Genomic DNA, 7,500 nt, shown 5'->3' with positions numbered 1-7,500 from the left:
GCTTCACTCCCTCTCTCATTCTATCATTCAGTCTCTCAATGCTTTTACTGAGCAGTTTTTTTCTACTATTACACCCTTCTCTCTCTCACACGTTTCTTTCTCTCTCTTTCTCTCTGTCTATCACTCGACAACTCTCTCGTTTATTTTGCTTTTCTCTCTCTCTCGTTCAACTTCACGTTTGTTATGGTCTGAGAAAAATATATAACACAGAATTACGCAAACACATACTATATAACTATAAACACACAAACTCGCTATAAGGACGTGCACACTTACGCCTGTATACACACAAATATTTAGACACATACATAACCCGTACATATACGCGAGTACATACATACCGTACATACATAATATAGGTCTATACCCTGTATTGGTATATAGTCACCATACCGACTGCATTCTCAGCATCAAAACGGATTTATTATATGGAATAAATCAGGTAAGGAAATCATCTCCACCCTTTTTTCTTTTCTCCTTCCTTTCTTCTTTAATTCCTTTATTGTTATCATTATTTAAAAGAAACATGATTATTATTATTATAATTATTCTCATCAATGTCTTAATAGTCTGGGACTTTCTGTCTTGTGTTTGACTTCGTTTACATTGTAAAAAGAAGTTTCACCCTTGTTCCGTGCTTCATCATACATACACCCGTCCTTACATGAAGGCATCACAAATCGCTGACTCTCTACATACATGTAATGTGTATACATATGTATGTGCGTGTATTTACAACTTTAATCTTATCTTATTCAATATTTATATATTTAGTGCATAGTATCTTTGTTGTCTTAACATTCATTTTAAGCCATCGGGGAACATTAGCAAACCAACAAACGAATAACTAAATTATTATACAAATTTACAGGCTTGCCTGATTGTCGGAATGTTTTTGCACACACACACAAACATGTACACATGTGTGCGTGTATATATGTGTGTGTGGGGGAGGGTGTAGCTTGCATTTTACGTGTGTACTATACATGTGTGTAAATTAGAAAACAGATCTAAATGAAAAGGAACCATAAACGCACATGCTTGGGAGTGTTACTATATATATATATGTATGTATGTATGTATATGTATGCATATATATTGCTCACACTTTAACACGTGTGTATTGAGATTGCAAACATACACATGGCTCGAGTACGTGTAAAAAAAGGTTGAGACATATCTATCTATCTATCTATCTATCTATCTATCTATCTATCTATCTATCTATTTGTATGTATGTAGAGCCTGCTTTTACCGATCATAAAGTTAACACATGCATTGCCTAATATGTGTACACCGAAATAGCTTAGTTATGTCTGTTCCTACAGATGTCTATCTGTCTCTTTTTCCATCCGTTTATTCATCTATCTTACACGTTTGTGTACCCATTTATACATCTTCCTACTCAACAATCTAATTTTGTGTGTGCGTGTGTATGTATTTATATATATAGAGAGATATACATACATATATACATACACAAACACACGCACACACATTGCTATATCCGCGGGTTTTGTCTATGCACCTATCTGTCTGCTTTTCTGTTTATTTTACTATCTATCTATCGATCCAAATATTTATCAATCTACTTACTACCTAGCTACCTATCGTCGTACCTACTTACATATTTGTCGGTTTGTGTATTTGTCTGTTTATTTATCGGTCTTCCTGTCTGACTGTCTAAAACCATCTTCTCATATAGATATATTTATTTTTACTAACATGATCCAAACGCCTTTATAGTCACGCATTCATTACACCCAGGAATCCACTATAATATCGCTAGACCTGCTAGAACTAACAGCCAAATCTTCTTTCAAATCGTAACCCTACTGTTTTAGTTACAACTCGCAATACCGATTGGGTTCCAGTTGTATATATTTATTTTCGGTCACAGTTCTCCCCAAACTGGTTGACCTTGGGCTAAACAATAATAAGTCTGAATAAATAACTTTATTTTGCCAAAAGGGCCGACAAAATAGAACATTATATTCAGAATAATAATGAATAAATCAATAGAAAAAAAAAGCTAAAATAAATTGAGACAAAACTGTACTTCTCCCCAAGGTCTCTTGCTTCATCCCTTCGGAATCAATATAGTTGGTACCAGTCATATACCAGGAGTCGATTCAGTTGACTTTTCTAGCTTTTATAAATGTGTGGCCTTGAGCTAAATGTAGATACTACTACTACTACTACTTGGAATAACAGAACCCGTGGGTCAGTGAACTGAAAATCTTGCAGTATTTAGTTAGTTCCCTTTACATTTTATGTTCAAATCCCGCCAAAGACGACTTTGCCTTTCAAGCTACCGAAATCGATAAAGTAAAGCAGCAGTCAAATACTATTGTCGATTTTATCGACTATACCCTCAAAATCAGTTGCCTTGCGAAAAAAGAAAATTATTCATACTGGGAACGTTTTCTAACATGGCTTTCATCCCTCCAGGGGCGATAGAAAGAATTAAAGAATTCACACCCTGGTGCTGTTTTTATCGAGTATGTTTCCTCTCTCCCCAAATATGTGCTTTTTATCCCTGTATTAGAAATCATTATTGTTATGTATTATTGCAAAGTTAGAAATCAATACTTGTTGAAGTTGGAAACCATCATCATTATCATAGCCAACTAATTGCCATCGTAACTATTCCAGCGGATGCTGATGTTATTTCCACCAGCATCGTCTCCTCCTCCCACACTTATTATATAAGCTAGTCTGGATCTCTTAGACAAACACACGCACGTTGACAGACTAAGACTGACACAAACATAAAGCAAATATACACGTGTGTATGCAATGGAGAGGGAAGTGGACAAATAAATGAATAAATACATAAATAAATAAAATAACATTACTCTGAGTTCTCTGTGCTTTTGCCTAATTATGAAATAATTTATTGAAAAGAAAAACATGCGATTGCGTATAGTCTTACGAACATAGCTGCATGCAAAACACAGATTGCACAGACAATACGATCCTCGCTTGTTCATTCACATATTGATAATGACCATTACATCACTAATGGATGTGTTCGGAACTGACTGACAAAACTTACGTGCTAATCTGTTGGCGACTCTGAACTCTCATAGGTCCTTCTGCTCAGATCAGATTCGTAGCCAAGCTATCATTCATAGTAAGGTTTGATCAATCTGAGAAGGGCTCATATTTTTATTTTTTAACTGTTTCATTACATCATTAACTGATATCTAGAAACACTAGAAGAAATGCAGTGAACTTGCCAGGGATGTCTAGCCACCCGTATTTTCTCCTTGTCTAGAAGTATGTCTCAGGCGCTATGATTATGTTTATGTTTTTCCTTATGAGACTACGCCAGATAGATCACCATCAAGATATTTCAGAAGTTGGCGTGTTGTATGCACCATGTCGACTGGATTGCGGGCGGTCCTCTCGAAAACCGTACAGACACTCAGGCAAAAGATCATATTCAAAATATAAATTAGCTAGTTCAGTATTACTCGGGAGAGGATCTACCGAGCGATTAACGGCATAGATATATTCTAGAAAGTTGCCACAGCACTGACGGTTTCCGTTCTTGTAAAGATGGACTGTTGGGTTGACCCTGAACTTCCATAGAAGCCTGGCTCTATATTGAGAGAAGAAGCGCTCGGTTAGCCTTGAGACAAAATGGAGATCGTCAGTCTTGTAGATCTCGGCTGGAATGGCGTCATGTCAAGTGGGTCTAGTTATTGGATAGAACGCCTGTGGTCTACTTGACCTCGTCTTTGTTAGGAAGTTCAGCAAGTGACATGTTGATCCTTGTTTGTGGCAAGCGACCTTTTTCTGCCCCTTTCACGGCAGGGAGGTGGTTCAGGATACTGGGGAAATGCTTCGCCCATATTTCAAAGGCGATGTCAATAGTGTGGGTCCGTATGTTCTTAACATGGTGGATGAGTCAGAAGCTTTGAAATAGTTATAGAAGCGTCACGGGTTATATGCATGTCACTGAATCTCATTCGTCGTAACTTGGCCTGACCAGTCGTGCATACCACGATAAAAAACATCTTTTTTCTTTTTATTTGGGATGCGTTTACAGTCTGGTGAGCTCTCAAAAGGAACTGCTTCTGATCCAAGAGAGTAATTATCACGATGATTTCCATCGACCCAGCAGTCGTGTACATATTCAGTGAAAAGGTTGAAGCTTTCAAGTTTTTTCTCCACCAGGTTGTCACAAAGTCTCTTTGAAACACAAAGAAAACCAGTTGGAGACGTTCAGGTTCTTCAATGTTTTCCCCAAGGCCACTCTATAGGTTAGTGGCTGGTAATTATATAATCTCTGCATCTAAATATATGTTCCTTATATATTTGTGTATGTGTGACATATGTATTGTGTGAGTGTGTGTGAAAATAAACACTTAGTATATGCATGTGTATGTAAATGCATGCAAACATAGCTATATGTTTAAGAACTTCGCTCGTCGACCACGTTGGGCATGTCATGTACGGTAGTCTTACATTGACCAATTGTCTCTGTCTGTCTGCCTCTCTCTCTCTCTCTCTCTCTCTCTGTCTGTCTGTCTCTCTCTCTATCTATCTATCTCTATATGTATGAATGTGTATTCTTTTATTCTTTTACTTGTTTCAGTCATTTGACTGCGGCCATGCTGGAGCACCGCGTTTTAGTCAAAGAAATTGACCCCTGGACTTATTCTTTGTAATCTTAGTACTTATTCTATTGGTCTCTTTAGCTGAACCACTAAGTTACGGGGACGTAAACACCCAGTATCGGTTGTCAAGCGATGATGGACACACACACACACTCACACACACACACACACACACACACACACACACACGCAGACGTGCCTTCTACTATAGCCCGAGTGCCATGCAGTGGAACTGAACCCGGAACCATGTGGTTGGTAATCAAGCTACTTACCACACGGTCACTCTTGCGTGTATAATATATATATATATACATACATATATATATATATATATATATATATATATATATATATATATATATATATATATATATATATATATATATGTGTGTGTGTGTGTGTGTGTGTGTGTGTGTGTGTGTGTGTGTATATATATGTATGTAAGCAGGTGTCTTTCCGACTTTGAATTTGTCTGGGAACTGCTTAAAAGGCTGGTGTTTGTTTGTTTACATCTCACGAACTGAGAAGATCGGCGAAATCGACTGACAAAATAAACACCACAACTAAAATATCGACTAAGGTCAATAGCATCGAATAAAATTTTGAAGTCAGTGATACATTGTAGTGGCAGTCTCATGGCTAAACCATCTACAAAAATAATAGCTTCTATTGATATGTATATGTGTGTGTATATACAAACATTCAAACGCGCGCGCTTATAATATACTCACATATGTATATATTTAGACAAAGGTGTGTGCTTGTGTGTATATATACATATGTACATATATGTATATTTATATATGTATATACAAGTGAATATATACACATGTATATGAAGTATTCATACGCACACGCATATGTACGTACATTTATACTTGCATGCATATATAAATACCTCTATACCTATCTGGGTGTTTATGTGTGTGTGTGAGGCCTATAAATTTTTATACCTATGTATGTTCATTTATATACATGTACATAGTGTGTGTATATGCATATATATATATATATATATATATACATCAATATTTACACACACATACACACATGTAGTTACAGTTTAGTTATGTGTGTGTGTGTGTGTGTGCGTATTTTCGCATACTCAGACATCCAACTCCATTCTCCTTTTTGACATCTCATAGAACAGCATTCCACCCTCTAGATTATGGCCTTTCGCATTCCCTCGTCTGCTTTCTTTCAAAATATTTATAAATGTTTTTTTTTCTGGGGTTTTTTTTCACATACTCACTGATTCTGTTTTATCCCTCGTTCCCTCCCATTTTCTAACTGAAGAAGGACTGTTGTCCGAAACGGTTATGTATTTCATTTAATACTGTATTCGCATATCATATATATACATATATATTTGTGTGTGTGTATATATACATATATATATACTTCCAAATGTAACCACATGTGAATCGTTGGCGATTTTCTTCCTCCATCTTCCTTTCTACTGGACTTTCCCCTGTTTCTGAAGAAGAGCATTGCTCGAAACGTTGAACCAGCTTTCTTTCTTTCCCTGAGCATCTGCTATTACTTTACATGTACCACGTCCTCCCGTTGTTGTTTTTTGTGTTTGTTCATCTTTTTATTTTATTTACTATATATAAAGTAAATCTCTGTTTATATTTACGTATTTGTACACACACACACACATAAATCTGTTTATATATACTATGCTTATGTATACGTATATGTATGCATACATACATATAGATAGCTGAAAGTAAACCTATGTTTATGTATATTTACGCATTTGTCGCTTTTATATATATATATAATTGCATACATATGTTTATATTTGTATATGCACATACGTTTAGTCATATATAACTATATGTGTATATTTAATGTATGTATATATGTAATCACACACACACACACACACACACACACACACACACACTTAGCATCACAGATACACACGTATACGTATGCTATTACGTGTCTTAACGAAAATAGGAAAGTGACGGCTACGACCCTGACCCATTTCAGTAACTCCATGTCTAGCTGGATGACGAGAGGATGTTACTCTCAAATCTGATACCCGATCCGAATTCTTCCAGCCGAGTACACCCCGCGAATGGCTCGATGTTTATGCCTTTAAGCGAAGAAACGAATCAAGCCAACTATTCTTGCGGCTTTGGTCTACTTGTTGAAAAATTCTATGAGCATAGTGGAATAGAACTTAAAGATCACATAATCAGAAGCTACCTTCTTAACCACACACTTTCGCGTCTACCTATAAAATAATACATACATACATACATACATACATACATGTGTGTGCGCACGCGCGAATGATGGTGGATCTCCGTCGGTTCTCGATGAGGATTGAGTTGTTCAATGAACCGAATTATCTGCTCTTGAATTAACGTGTAAGTTGCTGAGCATTCTGCAGACACGTGCACCCTTCGCATAATTCGAAGATAGAATCACCTTGATTTAGTGTGCGACAGAGTATTATCTTTTGAACTGAAGGATAAGTCGACTCGACGGGGTTCGATACAGTTTCCGTCAACCCAGTTTGACTTTCGATGTATGGTTTGACACGAAGCTATAGAAAATGACATGTGTCCATATGAGTGTGTGTGTGTACACTTATATATTCTCTCACATATAGACATACCCTTATACACATATAAACTTACACACCCGCACAGACGCTCATATACAAACACATACTATATACGAATGTCATACAGTCGGACACCACACACTCACTCGTACATACGCACGCACGGACGCAAACATATTCACTATGTATATACATATAATTTTATCGCATACTGACTGAATAAAGAAAAAAGAATCAATATCTATTGAAGTGGTTCATATATTCATTTATATATATATATATATATAT

The 7,500-nt window shown here is 36.5% G+C and overlaps 1 protein-coding gene across 5 annotated transcripts in view; it reads left to right on the top strand.

Moving 5' to 3' along the window:
• The window catches only part of LOC106882686 (vitamin D3 receptor), a 761,413-nt gene that overhangs the window by 280,472 nt on the left and 473,441 nt on the right, over positions 1–7,500 (top strand). For 3 of the 5 annotated variants that reach the window (XM_052965755.1, XM_052965746.1, XM_052965743.1), the window contains exon 1: positions 1–442. This exon is cut by the window's left edge. The exons of the other annotated variants lie outside the window; for them this stretch is intronic. The gene's annotated coding sequence lies outside the window, so the exon portion shown is untranslated. The remainder of the gene's footprint in view (positions 443–7,500) is intronic. 5 annotated transcript variants of the gene reach the window in all.

The sequence above is a fragment of the Octopus bimaculoides genome, chromosome 2, assembly GCF_001194135.2.
Source record: "Octopus bimaculoides isolate UCB-OBI-ISO-001 chromosome 2, ASM119413v2, whole genome shotgun sequence".
NCBI classification, from domain to species: Eukaryota; Metazoa; Mollusca; class Cephalopoda; order Octopoda; family Octopodidae; genus Octopus; species Octopus bimaculoides.
This window is presented reverse-complemented; position numbering and strand designations above follow the sequence as displayed.